We start from the raw sequence: 19,165 nt of genomic DNA on the forward strand, positions 1-19,165 counted from the left end.
CGTCACGATTCCTGAGTCAACAGATGGGGACGTTTGCAAGACAACAACCATCTGCACGAACAGTTCGACGACGTTTGCAGCAGGATGGACTATCAGCTCGGAGACCATGGCTGTCGTTACCCTTGACAGGAGCGCCTGCGATGGTGTACTCAACGACGAACCTGGGTGCAGGAATGCCAAAACGCCATTTTTTTTTCGGATAAATCCAGGTTCTGTTTACAGCATCATGATGGCCGCATCCGTGTTTGGCGTCATCGCGGTGAACACACATTTGAAGCGTGTATTCGTCATCGCCATACTGGCGTATCACCCGGCGTGATGGTATGTTGTGCCATTGGTTACGCTTTTCGATCACCTCTTGGTCGCATTGACGGCATTTTAAACAGTGGACGTTACATGTCAAATCTGTTACGACCCGTGGCTCTACCCTTCATTCGATCCCTCCAAAACTCTACATTTCAGCAGGATAATGCACGACCGCATATTGCAGGTCCTGTACGGGCCTTTCTGGACACAGAAAATGTTCGACTGCTGCCCTTGCCAACACATTCTCCAGGTCTCTCACCAACTGAAAACGTCTGGTCAATGGTGGCCAGTCACTATTCTTGATGAAGTGTGGTACAGTGTTGAAGCTGCATGGGCAGTTGTACCTGTACACGCCATCCAAGCTCTGACTCAATGCCCAGGCGTATCAAGGCTTTTATGACGGCAAGAGGTGGTTGTTCTGGGCACCCAAATTACGTGAAAATGTGATCACATGTCGATTCTAGTATAATACATTTGTCCAATGAATACCCGTTTATCATCTGCATTTCTTCTTGGTGTAGCAATTTTAATGGCCAGTAGTGCAGTTTTAAGCTAAATAGTAAACACTTGCCTCCATAGACGAGATCGCTAAGACCCACCGCACGCTGCTCGCAGCAGAGACAGAGCAGAAGTGGAATAGTTCTCGCGGCCTTTTTTAAAGCAAGCTCTCGAATGAGGCGCAGCACAAAGACCAAGCGCAGGGCAGGCTGTCAACCGCGGCAAGCCTTTCTCACTCTGTCCGATCGGCAAAGTTTGCTTCTGATTCTGCCGCACAGTTGGTCTGCGTCACCTGTTCCGTCACACTTATCTCTGCCTGCATTGAGCTTTCAGGAACAGTTTGCGCGTCTGACGCCACGGTTCAGTTTCCTTGTTCATATAAAAAGCTTTTAATAATGGAATACCTGGTGTACTGTCTCTGACTAAACCGACAAATGATGAAAAATGAAATGTAGTTCCTTAATAGAACAGACAGCAAGGCTGCACATTATCAAAGCTAATAGACTACTAATATGACTGACTACTGGTACAGACGAGAGGAAAGCTAAAGGTTATTGCATAATCCTACCTATACTCCACATCGAGAAGTTCACATGTGAGGAGCCCGTGCCATCAGCTACTAAGGTTCAAAAATGGCTCTGAGCACTATGGGACTTAACTTCTGAGGTCATCAGTCCCCTAGAACTTAGAACTACTTAAACCTAATTAACCTAAGGACATCACACACATCCATGCCCGAGGCAGGATTCGAACCTGCGACCGTAGCGGTCGCGCGGTTCCAGACTGGAGCGCCTAGAACCGCTCGGCCACCCCGGCCGGCACACAGAAGTCATTAATTAAATGAGACGCATAGCTTTCATAAATAATCTGCAACACTCAGAGAACAAATCTAAGACTCTGCTTTCATGGAATTCACAGTTCCTTGTCTACAGGCGGACCTTTGCAAATAATGTAATTCGCATTTAGAATATGGCGATTATACAACAATTACTTAATCATATTACAGTCATACATATAGACCCACGTCTCCGAGAGCTAGTTACAAAGTAAAAAGTACGGTCATTGCATTCTCTACGTACACTCTTTCTGAGAAATATTATATTGTTATTTCAAGGAGCACTTCGCTCTCTCAGGTGCCTTACTGCACTGCACCGTTAATCTCTCAAGAAATTTGAGTGTTTGTGTTTTGTTTAGGGGAAAATGAGGCCGTACAGTGGTTCAATTACTATAGGATAACACAGCGCTACTACATACGGAATAAGTTAAAGGAAGACATGTAGAAAAAGGTAGCAGAACAATTCTTTTATACACATTATATTAGTTATTATTTTACGAATTTATTTCATACGAGTCTTCACAATAAATTTAGGACATAAAAGACATAATTTGTTCATCACTGTAGGGCTGGCCTTCTTTTAAAGCTGTTAGCTGCCACTGAACAGAGCATTAACATTCCTTCAATTTTTATCTCGTAAGAAAAGTTTGACTAGTGCCCCAGCACCCACAGTACATGGAGCAGGAGGGAGTAGCTTGTTCGTCCCCACTGGTGCCATGCCGTCCTCCTCACAGCGACATCACTTGATATAATGTTTTGGGTCCTCAGATAGTTACGCTGCACGCATGTAGCCGTCGCTATTCTATCTTCAGTCCCCATCTTAGTCTCAAAGGAGTTCTAGTCTCTTCTCCAGGAAATGATTTAGCTTGCGACATATGTAAAATCCCATGAATCAACTTTTTCCCTAATAATGAATATGAAAAAGAAATGTTTGCGTCACTGAATCTGTCTATTGAACCCATGCATACAGAAGTAACTGTGTAATGCATAGCGTAGCTGCTAAGGCTATAGAACAGTGCTGTTTATAATTAAAAGAAAATGAATCTGATAACAGAGACTTTTCTTACAGTAACACGTTTCCCGTCAACATGTCCAAAACAACTGCAAATTTACCACTGTCTTTCAAACTGGGAATGCGGTGCTGCGCTGAACTGCACTACCGTACAACTTCCCAGACTGCACCGTACAACTTCCCAGACTGCACCGTACAACTTCCCAGACTGCCGTGTGCAGTGTGCGCTCATCTGTAAACAGGGTTGCCATATTCAAGAATAGAGGAGCCGCACATTTGTCCTAACACCGGACTACCTGTTTTCAATAGAAATAGACTCAGTTGGTTATTTGCAGTGGTTTATTAATTATTAGTTGTAGTTAATTTTTGCAAGATTGACATTAAACATGATTAAAATAAAAAATTTCAGTAAACGACGTCATAACTTGGCATTTATCATAGTAACGAAGTGCACACTCCACGGTCTCCTTATTTTCTCACCCTTCTTCCTAAGATAATCTTATGTCAACAACTTAGGAGCGACGCGCACATGTGGTAATTGTGGGGGGGGGGGGGGGGGGGCAGACACATACATTCTGCTTTCCCTCTCTCGTTTTGCGGGTAGCATCGCTGTGACACTGTGTGTTAAAAAGTCCTCTCAATAGACGTGAAAACGTGTGTGGATGAGAAGCTGGTGACGTCACAGCGGGGAATGCCACGTTCCTCTACACAGCGGAGCGCGAAGTAAAGAATCTGGCATGTCAGATTTTCGCCTCATGGAGAAGAAAGCGGCAGATGAGATGCGACATCGTTTTACATCACAAGCAGAACATAGGGGTCGCCATATTGTATAGCGTTAAACATCACATTTGGTCGGTTTTCTTTCTCACAGAGTAGGTGGTGTGAATATAAGCTGCTTCAAAGCACCAGCAAATTGCTCTCGAAAACGCGTCGTTTTAGTGACGATTTGTAATAGCAAAATGACAGAAAACTACAAATCCGTAGTCAAAAATTTCCTGTAACTGATGTTTTTAGAGTTACGATTTGTGTGCTACGAAAATGTACCGTTTCATTGTTACGCCACAATAATGATCTATCAAAAGCGCATCTTTGTACAATTTGATATTAAATATCAACTAATGACTTCTCTAGATACATGCTTTAAACAGTGTATGTTACATACGGAGCCACAGAGGTCCAGAGTACAAGCAATCTGATCTTTGGTTATGAGTAGTAGTGTCGTTGGCAGCAACATTCTGTGCGTAGTGAGTGAATCAGATGTTGGTCACCTTGCCAAGCGATTTGGTAACAGCCTTGTCGTAGTGGATACACCGGTTCCCGTGAAATCACCGAAGTTAAGCGCTGTCGGCCGTGGTCGGCACTTGGATTGGTGACCATCCAGGCCGCCATGCGCTGATGCCATTTTTCGGGGTGCACTCAGCCTCGTGATGCCAATTGAGGAGCTACTCGAGCGAATAGCAGCGGCTTCGGTCAAGAATACCATCATAACGACCGGGAGAGCGGTGTGCTGACCCCACGCCCCTCCTATCCGCATCCTCCACTGAGGATGACACGGCGGTCGGATGATCCCGGTAGGCCACTCGTGGCTTGAAATCGGAGTGCTTCTGTTTTTCACCAAGCGATTTTGAAATTGCTAGCAGAGATCAGATGCAGAGGATGCTGAATTTTGGAAGTATGATTTGGTAAAGACTGATATGAGAGAAGTGAAATTTTTGAGGTAATGTTGCTGCATTGCATGCTTCTGCGTAACTTACGATGTGTTTAAAAAACGGGAAGCTTTAGTAGAATTTTTTTTCATGGTTCGGGTCAGTTAGTTCGATTGCCGAGATGTGATTAAGTAGAAGCTATTTGTTCACATAGCTTACACTCAGAACTGTAGATGCACCACTCCTTTACCATATCAAAAATTAATTTCGTGGCAGGGTCATATTTTAATATGGAGTAATTTTTGTAAAGAGAGTAGTAATTGGTACGGAGGAGATCGACGTTTCAGAATAGTTTTTGAATGCTAGTCTCTCTTCTACATCACTCAGTGAATGCAATATCCTCCACCGGCTCCTTATGAAAATTCGAATTTTTAATTTCGTGCCTTCGCATTGCTCTTTTAAGAACACAGCCACTAAAGTCAGTTTAATGTACTTGGAATAGCTGCATGTCCTTGCATCGCACTGCATAAGACCTTCTTTCCTTTCTAGCTAGTTTGCTGCTGCGCTTTATTTTGTGTGTTCATTACTTTCGAGCAGTACCGAGCTAAGCCATAAATATTTGTTAGGGCCAGTTTTACATTGCAGTCAGGACCACAAGGTCATTCACAGTTAAGCAGTGCATTTCCAAATTATTGTCGGGTTAAGTTTAGGTAAAGTTCAGTTCAAGACTCATTCCTTATGCAGACATTCTCATTCTTACAGAGCAGCGTTACATTTGCGAATGTATCATTTGGAATTTTGTTTACTTAGTTTGAGTACGTAGAAACACAGGCAAATTTTATAGGAACATTTTGGTTATTTACTCTTTCATAATTCGATTTGCAAATTTGTGTAGCATATTTATTCTGTTATCTTTGTGTGTTGGTACTGAAAGTCACGTAACGTGACGTCATGCATTGTAGCACTGTTCACTGCACTTCACAGTACAGAATTACTGTTTGTCTACCGTACAGCTTTGGTTTTCTAATTAATTTTGTAGAAATTAGCTGCAGTATAGCTGTAAAGTTATACAATTTGAGGCATGTGGTGACTCATTTTATCAGGTAGTATTATATAACCACACCACTTGCATTGTTGAAGATTACAACACAGACACACACAAAGCTAAGAACTGGACGCCAGTTCATTTCAATTTTTAGTTCATAAGATTAAAACAAAACTTTGTTGTAAACAAGTTGCAAATGTTCATCATCCGGCCCGAAAGGAAGAGCTTGCCTAACAAGACCACCCGCATTTCGGTATGAGATATCTGAAAGAGGTGTTCCAGAAGGATGTCTACAGTGAACAAGGTATTAAGTTAATCATCACTGGTTAGCAAACGAAACCACAGAGACACTAATCGTCACAAGGTGATCAGCTTATAACACAGCTTCCTTTCTTCGGAGGTACATCAAATAAAATCAACAAGAATCTGGAGCAGACACTATTCAATCCATTTACTGACAACACTGGTAGAATGCAGCTTCGTTCTCATTGTTTCTGCGACTTGTTAAATTCCTTGGAAAAGTGGTAGTAATAACATTAGTACGATTTTAGAATGCTGCACAGAACATCGACGCCACATTTAATATCGCAATTTTGACGAAACCGCTGTGGCCCAATGTGGCCTCACAAGTAAAGACACGATTATGTATTATGAAGCGAAAATACAGGGTGTATCAAAAGGTACACTACAACTTCAATGTGTTATAACACTCAAACTCTTTGGGATATTAACACCATGTTTGTCTTACTTGACAGGCCAACTCACAAATTTATCTTTACTTGTATTTCAGATTGTCGTGAGTGAAGTACAATGACAATGATTCATGGAAAGGCACAGTATGTAAATTGGTTTATGGACAAAATCAGACATGCAGGGACAAAGGAACTTCCAAACATCTTGTAGGAAGCAGCCACACTCACCGACATTGGTACACCAGTGGTACAGGAATTTTATGCAGAAAGGAAGCACTGATGTGAAGCATCATACTGAATGACGTCTAACCAGTGAAGCTGACACAGCACGGATGCGGTTGGCTGTTCAGTTATCTTGATGTGCTGACACTGTCTGCGTTGCCACAACTGGCAGGTCACCAAGACACACTCGTTTTCCAACCACATGGTCAACCACCTCATTGGACTCACACTGTGCGAGATGTTCTACATCAGGTGTTTCCAGGTCGCTGGATTGGCAGGGGTCGTCCAGTTCCATGGCCTCCTAGGTCGCCTGACATTACACCGATGGACTTCTTTTTACGAGTGTCTGTCAAGGACAGAGCTACCAAATGCCTGTCAAACACAAATGATTTAAAGAACCGAATCGTTGCTGCCATTGCGACAGTTGATGCGTATAGGTTGCGCCGAATGTGTATAGAACTTGAATATAGATTGGATGTTGTGCGTTCCACCATACGATTAAAGCATGCATGTTGACTGAATGGCATAGAAACTTTGTGAGATAGTTGGTCACATAAGCCAAAAATGATGCGAATATCTCTATTAGTTTGAATACTATAACACAGTAAAGTGGTATCGCATCTTTAGAGGCACCCTGTAGTATCCCATGCATCTATCAACGGAAATTCTGTCATCAGAGAAGCCACTGGTACCAGAAGGTCGAGAAAAACTATAATCGAAGAAGCAGCTACGCCGCTTGTGGTCCAGGAAACGGGCACTTGACGCTGAAAGGCCACAGAGAAATGAGATGATTTCGCCGGTGTGACCGAGCGGTTCTAGGCGCTTCAGTCTGGAACCGCGTGACCGCTACGGTCGCAGGTTCGAATCCTGCCTCGGGCATGGATGTGTGTGATGTCCTTAGGTTAGCTAGGTTTAATTAGTTCTAAGTTCTAGTCGACTGATGACCTCAGAAGTTAAGTCGCATAGTGCTCAGAGCCATTTGAACCATTTTTTGAGATGATTTCGCTACCAGCTAACTACCAGCTAACGGAATCATCATCGCTAATACTGTTCTACCATTACAGGCACTTACATGCGCCCTGGCAGCATATGGAAGTTCAGTGAGTTGACTCCGTCATATAATTCGGCAAACTACATACGAATGTGTCACACAGCCTATTAATACAACGTCTAAAAACGCTGACAGAAGAAGTCTTAGAAAGCCTATGTATACCAATAAAATCGGCAAAGTATTACGAAGTTGTGGCGTCTACGGAAGCGCTAAAACACGACAAATACGGTCAATGTAACCATGTAGATCGACGGAAAGTATCCTTATCTGTTGTTTTTAACATCTCTAAAATTACATTTCAGTAAGCTTTATTTGCCTCTACAGCAGTGGCAGACACTTCTCGGACACTACGCCAACGTCAGTTTGCTCGGTGATATTATTCTGGCACAGTCAAACGCTGCACTGCCAGTGAACTCAACATCTCTGAGGCTCTAACATTCAGTTCTGATTCACACGGTAGCTAACGTAGTTACCGGATGCAAATAACTCTGACGATAAATAATAGTTTCCTGTAAATGTTTACGCAGCTGTAATATTTATAACGTTCTTTTATCCGCACTACTTCGTTTACCTAAAATATTGTAAATCAGAGTAACGTTAACTGTATTGAACATCGACCCAAGAGCTGCGTATTCGTTTTAATTACGTGTGTGCACTTCATTCTCTTCAACGCTCAACCTACAAATTTACAGATACCACTTTTGAACGAATGTGAACTGGACCATCAGAAGTTACCTACTCCGATTCTAACACAGCTTCATTTTAAAAATTAGCAATATACTTTTTTAGAATACCTGGAGATAACTTTCAGTCGATTATTTTTTCTACGCATGCGAATCTTTGTTTGTTTTCAGTTGTGTGGGAACTATATCTAATACAGAGCTCACGACAACCCACTGTGGATGGCGAACTGCAACTATAATTTAAACTGGAGATTCGTCTGGTTATAATATCTTACCAGTGTTTTTTTTTAATTTTCCTATTATTTATTTTCTGTACCACTAGTGTGTTTTCAAGCCACCGCAGGTTCATCATCAGATGGAGGTGTTACAGAAACTTTATCCGGACCGTGTGCACCTAGACGCAGTGGTCGTGTTGCTAGCGGAAATAACGAAAATAATGCTAACGAAAAACTCATGAAAGTAAAACTTTCTTTTCAGATACTTCAGTTTCACTGTCTGTCGGTAGCCACGATAAATTCGTTCTAATAGGATCAATTTTGCGAGTTATAAACTCACACATACACAGTATTTAGCTATTTAGCAACCTAAGTACTATCTGTGTGTGCGTATAACATACAAAATGTACATTATCAGAACAAATTTGTCGTGGGTACCACGAGGAACGTCAGCATAATATTAGGTATCTAAATAGTGTGCATACGTCTGTATAACAGAAAAATGTACACTGTGAGAAAAACTTTGTCGTGGACATCATGAGGCAGTGCAGCGTAATGTTAGGTAGCTAAATACTGTGTATGACTGTGTATAATCTGCAAAAAATACGTCATCAGAACAAATTTGACATGGATACCACGAGGCAGTGCAGTGCAGCACATGGTTCCAATTATGTTCCTGTAAAACCACCACCTGATGATGAGTCTGCAGTGGTTTAAAAACTAATTAATCGTACAAAAATACATAATACAAAAATTTTAAAAAAATTGGAAGTTTCTGGTTGCATATTATAAACAAATAAGTTGACAATAATACAAAATAGTCGATCAAGATGGTACGTTGCGTTTGAATGCCCACTCTTCTTTTGATGTTAAGCGTATTTCCAGGAACGTTAACTCGCTTTTGGTACCCACTTTAGGTAATGAAATGTACATTTTTGTTAATGAGATCCCTGCAGATGCATGTAACTGAGAATGATTCGCAGATAGCGGCGGTGGTGAGGAAGATTGGTACACAGGGAACGTATTTAGTGATGGACATTTTTTTTTACCGAGTCACTCTTTCAAAATAACGGAAGCATACTCTAAGCAGTAAGCTCGATCAAGATCACAGTGGAACATGTCAACTCAGCTGTGTCCTGTGGAGTAGTCATTCAGCAAGGGTCGCAAAACGCATTATCCATAAGGTCATTTTGAAAGTATTACCACTTATAAAGCAGAAATTCACAAAAGTGTACCCGCGGTGAAAATAGACTTCTAGAGTAGAAGCAGTGAATTTCCTCGATAAATCGTGCACTGTATAATACAATACCAACATACGGGGAGAGAGGACAGTAGTAGAGATCACTGAAACGGTGCGTACACTTTTGTGCGAACATTTTGGAAGTAGGAATGAAAGAAATTGGTTGAAAAAAGTAGGTAAATGAGTTCCCCCACCAACGAAGGAGGCGAGGAGAAGTACCCGAAAAATGGTTTGCAGAATTTCGTGATGTTATTTACCCATAATGACTATAAGAAAGTTACTGGAAACTTGAGGAACTCTTTATCAGACCAGTTCGATTAGATTAATGACATCTACATACATACTGCGCAAGCCACTGTCCGGTGCGTAGCGGAGGGGAGGTTGTACCACTACTAGACATTTCCTTTCCCGTTCCACTCTCACATAGAGCGAGGTTAACAACGAGTGTGCCTCCATGTGAGCTATTAATTTCTCGTATTTTATCTTCGTCTTCACTTCGCGAAATGTGTGTTGGCGGCAGTATAATCGATCTACAGTGAACTGAAGATGGTGCACTGAAGCACCGAAACTGGTAGCCATACAGTAAGTGACATCATAAGGACGACTGTAAGTGTTTCATTTTCTTACAAGAACGAAGTAAAGTTTTTCAACATTGCCGTCAATTCCGGCTGCGTGTACCGTGAAGACTAAGCAGCGGTTCGTTTACTATTTGTCGCTCACCAGTTGAGAGGAAGCCCTCGTATAGTTTTTCACTAACCTCAGACCATCCAGGAATGTAGTCCTTCCTGTAACCTCTGGGAATAAACTTCCTTGGTGTGCTTAATACTGCACCCACAAGTCTTCCATAGTTATTGCTCAGGGGAGCAATTCAACCTGAGAGCTTATCATGGTTTTTAGAGTATTTGGACGAATTTGCTTTTTGAAAGTTCCAACGTGGGCGGGGAATGAAATGTACCAGTGGGATCGATAAGCATGCTTCCAGTATTACCAGGTGGTGCTGACTGTTTGGAAAATAGCTGACGCTGTGCTTAAAAGTTTTCGCCTCTTTTTACTTACGTAATTTGTCAAGAGCAGGCCCAATATTCTCATGGTTCGCAATCGAAAATTAGGACTTTGATAAAAAGATGATAGAAGGTTCGAATTTAATGTCGCGCCGAAGTCATAGAGGAGGTATATTGACTGGAAGTGAAGAACAGGACAGGAAGTTACACGCGACCTTACACTAAAATGATTTACGAAAAGGAGACCTCTGATCTGGATGGCTGAACAAAGATTTCAACCCAGATGAACATCTACATAGATACTTAACAAGCCACAGTCCTGTGCGTGGCGTAGGGTACACTGTACCGCTACTAAATGGCTCTGAGCACTATGGGACTTAACTTCTGAGGTCATCAGTCCCCTAGAACTTAGAACCACTTACACCTAACTAACCTAAGGACATCACATACATCCATGCACAAGGCAGGATTCGAACCTGCGACCGTAGGTACCGCTACTAATCGTTTCCTATCCTCTTCCTCTCGCAAACAGAGTGAGGGAAAAGCGACAGTCTATATGCCTCTGGATGAGCCGTAATTTCTCACATGTTTTCTTCGTGATCCTTAAGCGTGGTATATGTTGCCGGCAGTAGAATCATTCGTCAGTCAGCTTCAAATACCGGTTGCCTGAATTTTTTCAATAGTGTTTCTCGCAATGAACGTTACCTTCCCTCCAGGGATTTCCATTGGAGTTTCCGAAACATCTCCGTAACACTTACGTGTTGTTCGAACTTACCTGTATAGGGTTAATGTTAGGATTGAAAGGTTAACACTTGACGATAAAGCTAACAAAAAGATATTTGAAGATCAGGGTGCATTGGAAAAAGTTCGTATAGCTTGTAGTAATAAGATGGGTGCCTTTGACTTGAACCCACAGAGGTCAACTTGTGTACCGAAACGTAAATATACTAGGAGGAATAGATTTAAGTTTGTAACGTATTCTAAGCCTGAACAGAGTGCTGATATATCTAAAGTTAAATCCTGGACAGATTTTTTTATGCCAACTGGGACCATATCCGAAATTACCCGGACGATCTACGCCTCGCCTTCCTTGTTCCTAACAACCAGCAAAGGATTGATGAACTTGCTATTACATTTTACGGCAACAGGTTTAATTATTCTGCAGCTGTTATTGTGTTAGAAGAATTGTGGTACTATAAGCCTAATTTGGATGATTTGATTCTTCAATTTAGGGATACTTACAGATAATATGTATTTATGCCAAACGGTATAAGGTGTGCAAACAGGTCGCTATAGACCATTGTGGTACAATTATTAGAACCTCAATAAATTAACCTCCGAAGTCACACCTCATACGTATTACAGGAACATCGTTTTTTAGACCATGTATAGCTAAATTTAGGAATAGTTAACGAAATGTGTTCGCAACGAAAACATCTTTATGTTTTAGGATACTTACATTGCTGGCGTATGGGTATCCATGAGAAATTCATTTCAATGATCTACGTATTGGCAAGCTTAAACAAACACAGACACACGTGCGCGTGCATACAGTACTCATGCCCACTTGTTTTTACAGTAAACAAATACTGAACGTAAATGCAAAGAGTGTGAGAATGCTACTTAGCACATCGCCATGTTTGTCATGGGATTCATTAAATTTCGGACTAAAATATTAACAAGCGTAAATAATGAACGCAAGTCAACAACATTGCAAGCTGGACGTGTGTCCATACCTTGGTAATATACGTCAAATATGAATCAAATAAGTTACAGATGATAATTCTTATTTAATTGAATGGGAGAACGAACTGGTACCATATATATATAGGATGTAGATGAAAATGGAAAGCTTTAGCTGTGTGTATGATATGAGAGAGACCGTGAACATTGAAACGAAGCGCGTAGGTGGAAAATTGAAGCAGATGTGAGCTGAAACCAGAAACGTACGTTTTGAAAGTTTAACAAGTATTATGTATCTAACGCGCTACAGACTATAAACATACACAAGTGACTGCGCTCTTTCATTTACCGGTCTCTGCCTTGAAGTAAACACAAATCAACCTTTTCTCCTGAGATGACGCAAATCTCTTCAATATTTTAAGCACCGTCAAAATAATACAATGCCGGCGGCTTTTCTTTCTTCAGCCAGAGAAATTACAGTGGTTGTCTCTGAATGTTTAAAATTCTACAGCTAGCACTGACTTCCGTCATCAGTCTTCCAACATTTTTGAAGATACTGTAGAAAAACACGCACAGTTCCAACAAGAACTAATTTACTCATCTGTTACTTGAGGCGTAGTGTGCAGGCGCTGAAGACGTGGTTGGTCTCGTTCTCTCGCGCCCCACTAAAAATAACTTCCACCGTTATTAAACATCTGGCACTTCATTAAGAGACAGGAACTACGCAACGTCAACCCATATCCATTAGATGCCTGCCGGTTCATTCCATAAGTCACTGATGAATGGGGGACTGTGCTAGAGTGATTAGGTAGACGGTACAAGCTTTGACTATGGCGATGTGACGCTGTTACTAAATACAGTTGATCTGAAAGGGGTAAATGGAACGAGCATGTGAGAACTGTGGTAGGGAAGGCCTGTGGTCAACTTCGAATTATTGTCAGAATTTTAAGAAAGAGTGGTTCACCTGTAAAGGAGACCGCATTTAGGACGCTGGTGCAACCTATTTGAGAGCACTAGTTAATGATACAATATATCGTATAAAATTAAAAAAAGCACCTGGTTGCACACCATTCCTAAATAAACTGACAATTTCATTTGCAGTCAAGCATCCCGCAACTTGTCAAATTATTATTAAATACTAAAGTCTAAACATTACAATCACTCTCTACTTACACATCAATCGAGATTTAATTGTGTTATGTTGATGACCTTGGGCAATCGATGGTCAGTAATTTTAGAAAGCAGCATCCTTACTCCGCTGTCTCCCAAATGATGGTGATATGAACTAATTACGCTTCCTAGAGTTAGGCTTGTTATTTCGTGATCAGACTGGATAATCGCTCGCCAAGTTGATTATCTTTCATCGAGACAGTACAAGAATGTAAACCAGAGTTATGGAACGCGTAAAAATTCGTTGAAGAGTGTTTTACATGTGCCTTCGACAGAGGAGAGGGCATAGGTCTCAAGAGCAGTATTAAATGAAACAGTGCAGAACACCAGGCGCATTTCGTGACAACCTCCTTAATGGTGTCGATAAAGCTTGCGTTTCTCAGTGATCAGTTAGTAATTAGAGGTTTGTGTATTGTGTATTGAATTGGGGACCTAGAAACAACGGAGAGGTTTCATCCCTCTGTAGCCCTCAGTGCTTCACAACCCCAAAACCGGCCACAGCAGTCCACCCACCCCACCGCTGCCCCACACCGAACCCAGGGTTATTGTGCGGTTCGGCCCCAATAAACCCCTTCCCCCCCCTTCCCCCTCTGGGAACGTCAAATACCAGACGAGTGTACCCCAAATGTTTGCGTGGTACAGTAATTACGGTGTACGCGTACGTGGAGACAGTGTTTGCGCAGCAATCGCCGACATAGTGTAAATGAGGCGAAATAAGGGGAACCAGCCCGCATTGGCCGAGGCAGATGGAAAACCACCCAAAAACCATCCGCAAGCTGGCCGGCACACCGGACCATGACACTAATCCTGCCGGCTGTGGTGTCCGAGCGGTTCTAGGCGCTTCAGTCTGGAACCGCACTGCTGCTACGGTCGCAGGTTCGAATCCTGCCTCGGGCATGGATGTGTGTGATATCCTTGGGTTAGTTAGGTTTAAGTAGTTCTAAGTATAGGGGACTGATGACCTCAGATGTTAAGTCCCATAGTGCTCAGAGCCATTTGACACTAATCCGCCGGGCGAATTCCCTCTCGGGAAGCAGCGCGTTAAACCGGGCGGCTAGCCAGGAGGGCAATTAGAGGTTTAATATGGAGGAAAGTGTTTTAGAGGAAAGTAAATTCGACGCATCAAATAGCCATGCACAACGCCCGAGGACAATACTAATGATAAGCCATAAACTGCAAGTTAAAATTAAAAAAAATCAGATCCATCCAGTACTCACACACACAGTAGACACTTTGTGCCCAGTCTTCGGTTTCTGATCAGGAATGATTATTCTGCGACCGTTTACATGATAGTTCTTTAAGTTGTAGTTGAGATAAAGAACACCGCTTTGTCATATATGAACTTGTTACTGTATAACTATGTGTCTTTGAGAACATTACACAGCTGAATTTCTACAATAAAATACGCTTGCTGTTTCTTAGGGATTGACGGTAGTCCATCAACGATGAAGAAAAGTCGATTGAAAGTCTGCTGTTATATACGAGTATCTCATTCTCAGCATACGAGTCCTCACATGGCATGCCTTATAAAACTTCGTGACTGAATAAAACCGTGTATCAGACGGGGACTCGGGCAGCGCTGCTATTCAGGTACGACTCATAACCCCTTTCCCCCACCCCAACCCTCACCCACCTCCATGACAGTTTCAGTTCTGTCAGTAGCTCATTCATAGTTGCTGGACTTCAGGGTTCTTCAGCTTCCAATCTTGCACTAGCGATCCTGGAAGAATGTACTCTATATTTCGAAACTGAGGCTGAAGCACAACGTAGGGGTTGTTTTCCAGGGTGGATCTTCCACAATGCAGCAGTGTGTGAGCCATTGTGAAATTTGCTGACAGATGTAAACCGTTCACCTTACACTGCTGTTCATTCTGAGTATCTTTCGTGGTGAATGTCTACTCGCGCTGTTCAGTCTAATCTCTTTCTAATCGTTTCAAGACGTATTGCTGCTCCTGACAACAAACAGAAGTTTACTTAGTAGAAAGTATTGTAATTCGATGTCTTTTATGGCAGTCCTCGTAGCAGAGAAACATAAGATTTCTAGCTACTTCTACGTCTCTGCTGGATTATCTTAATACATTAAATGCCCGATGCTTACTGGTGGTAACTTTTACAAGGTACCAGAGGATAAACTTGGGTTACTCTTCGAATCCCTCCTCTTATCCCCCTTCCGGAAAACTATAAAATAAGCCAGACTTACAATTTCATTTACAATGGATATAATTTGTAAAAACTTTAGTGTTTTTGAATTACATAAGTACAACATTAGAGACGGATATTTAAATTAAATGGTGTGACAAATATGGCAGCGATGAGCAGCAACAGCTGTAACGTAATAGCCAGTTTATAGCTTAATACTATTCAGCTCCTAACACACAATACCATTTAACATTAATATCGCATCGTCAAGCAAAAATCTGACATTCGTAACATGAAACGTACGTGAAAAATTCTCTTGAACCTTCAACACCTAAAATCTCATTGACACGTCTTTGAAATTTACAAAAAAAAAAAAAAAAAAAAAAAAAAAAAAAAAAAAAAAAAAAATTCCTGTTTTTCTTTCTGAAAAGCTCTGGTGTAATGAACTGATGAAATGTAGATGAACTGCAGGATATTTCTATGCGAAAGATAATAATTCATGAGCCTCACGTAAGCTCCGATTCACGTGTCGACTATTTCTGACGCTCAGGTCGCAAATTTGTGTATCAAGAGAGAGAACTTGTGCTGGAGGAGGAACAGCATTCACATTCACACTAGATATAAAGAATGCGTCTTATCGTCAGTTATACTTCGGCACCTGTTACAGTTTTTTGTCAGGGGCCACTGATTTCAGAAAACATAGAGAAAAAAAAAAAAGAAAACGTATAAGCCATAGATCATACACACTGAGAACTGTATTAAAAGGACATACTTCTATTTACGGCAAAACAATTCGGTGACGTAGTTTTTTCCAATGGAATTAACTTCAGAAAGCTATATCTAACACCATTTGTTCTTAAAATAGATAAATGGGTAGGTATGCCGTGGCAGAAGCTGTAACTACATAGATCTGAAACTACACTGACGGAAAGAAATCGCGACACCAAAAAACAGTTAATGTAGAGAAATGAAAGTACGGGAATATATTTGGTTAGGTAACATATTTAAGTGATTAATATTGGAAGATAACAGATTAATGCAAGCGCGAAGTAATCGATTGCAAATGTGAAATGCTGGTACATTTATACCAGGATGTCGGATAGAAGCAACCAACGTGCATGTATTGTGTTATACAGATGCCGAATGTCAGTTTGTGAAATGGTGTTCCTGTTGCACTTCGTCATTCAATATAGCGACGGTTGTTGGTCGTGGATGACGCAGGAGTTGTCGCGCGATGAAGTTCCACACGAACTCGATCGGGTGATTGAGCAGGACAAGGACTCCGTACACCATGTTGGGTTACAACACCGGTATGTGGGCTAACGTTATCATGTTGGAAAACACCTCCTGGAAAGCTGGTTATAAATGGCAGCACAGCACGTCGAATCACCAGTCGGACATAAAAATCGGCAGCCAGGTTGTGTGGGGTAACCACGGGAGTGCTCCTGCTGTCATAAGAAATCGAAACCCAGACCATAACTCCAGTTGTGGGTCCAGTGCACTGGTCGTCTAACTGCGGCCCGCGAGCCGCATGCGGCTCGATTCAAGTATTCGCGCGGCCCGCGATACTCGCCGTATTTTACAGTAATATGCACCTAACAGCTAACAGCCGAACCCAAAAACAGTAACTAACGTTAAGAACTTCTTAAGAGTGTAGTTCTCCTGCTCGCGATCACTAACAAAAATATTTACAGAGGCAGCAATATTGAAAGATGTGCTTCATTGTAGTTGGTCTTGGTGAACAGGGAAGTGAGCTAAATAAAACTGGCTGCTAACTTCAGGAACAAAAGGGTAAGCAACTCTTCACTGAAGGATTAGAGGATGTGAGAGGGGGATGCTTTATTTTTTTATCTTCCACTGCTGACAACTGTTGGCTGTGTGCGCCTTCTACCGAGCAACTGCCATAGCACACGTGTCGAGCGAAAGTAACATAGAATCGTAAATGCGCATTATACAATGATTTAACAAAAGTCGTGGGATACCTCCGAACATCGTGTCAGACCTCTTTTTCCCGGCATAGGGCACCAACTCGATGTGACATGAATTCAACAAGTCGTTGGAAGTTCGCTGCAAAAATGTTGAGCCATGCTGGAAACATGAAGTCCACGAATGGCTGAAAATGGTCTCCAACTAGCCAAGCATAATAATTTACAGTCAGTGATCGGTTCAGTTGGACCAGAGGACCCAGTCCATTCCGTATAAACACAGCCCTTGCCATTATGGTGCCACCACCAGCTTGCACAATGCCTTGTCGAGTGCTTGGGTCCACAACCTCGTGTGGTCTGTGCCACTCTCGAACCTACCATTATCTCATAGCTGCTCGGGACTCATCCGACCAGGCTACGGTTTTCCAGTCGTTTAGGGTCCAACCAATGTGATCACGATCCCAGGAGAGGCGATGTCGTGCTGTTAGCAAAGGCACTCGCGTCGGTCGTCTGCTGCCATAGACCTTTTCACCTCACTGTGCTAATAGATAACTTCGTCGTATGTCCCACATTGATTTCTGCGGTTATTTCACTGTTTGTTGCTCGTCTGTTAGCACTGACAACTTTACGCTAACGCTGCTGCTCTCGGTCGTTAAGTGAAGGTCGTTAGCCACTGCGTTATCTGTGGTAAAAGTAGTGAGAGGTAATTTCTGAAATTTGGTATTCTCGGCACAGTCTTGTCACTGTGGATCTCGCAATATTGAATTCCCTAAAGATTTCCGAATTGGAATGACCCAAGCGTGCAGCTCCAGATACAATACTGCGTTCAAAGTCCCGTCGTGCGGGCACAATCACATGGACCACCTGAGTACGAGTGACAGTCCCGCCAATGCACTGCCTTTTACACCTTGTGTGCGCGATATTACCGTCGCCTGTATGTGTACACCTCGCTATCGCAAGACTTTAGTCACCTCAGTATAGAGACAGTCTGTGGTGTCACCGCCAGACACCACACTTGCTAGGTGGTAGCCTTTAAATCGGCCGCGGTCCGTTAGTATACGTCGGACCCGCGTGTCGCCACTATCAGTGATTGCAGACCGAGCGCCGCCACACGGCAGGTCTAGAGAGACTTCTTAGCACTCGCCCCAGTTGTACAACAGAATTTGCTAGCGATGATTCACTGACAAAATACGTTCTCATTTGCCGAGACGATAGTTAGCATAGCCTTCAGCTACGTCATTTGCTACGACATAGCAAGGCGCCATTACCAGTTACTATTGATGCTGTAAAAGATGTGACGTCAAGAGCAATGTTCACCAATTATGGATTAAAGTTAAGTATTCCAGCAGCTACGTACGTTTTTTTGCTAGTCTCACTTCCTTGTCCTGTTCCAGACCTCATGCCAGCCTGCGTGAGCTAAAACGCGTGCCTTTCGGCTTCCTCTCATAGTGGGTTGACTGTCTTGCCAATCCACAACACAGTCGTCTTCAGATTGCGTTACGTATTTATGGCAAGGAATATGAAATTAAATTTAGGCTGTTGTAATAAAACGTAATGACTAGGAGAAAGATATTCAAAACATTTAGCAAATGTATGTGATCTGGTCGCATATTGCATAGTGCATTAAATATACAATTACTGTTATTAATCAGATAATTATCTGCTCGCACAACACACCACCCCTTAGTCAGACAATTACGGTGTCACGACTTTGGAGTCTCTGAGGGTGGTAGCATTCTGAAGCATAGAACAGTTGACACGAAGTACTCGGAACGATGCCGACTTCTAACGATTAGCACTTG

This window comes from Schistocerca serialis, chromosome 5 (assembly GCF_023864345.2).
Source record: "Schistocerca serialis cubense isolate TAMUIC-IGC-003099 chromosome 5, iqSchSeri2.2, whole genome shotgun sequence".
NCBI lineage: Eukaryota > Metazoa > Arthropoda > Insecta > Orthoptera > Acrididae > Schistocerca > Schistocerca serialis.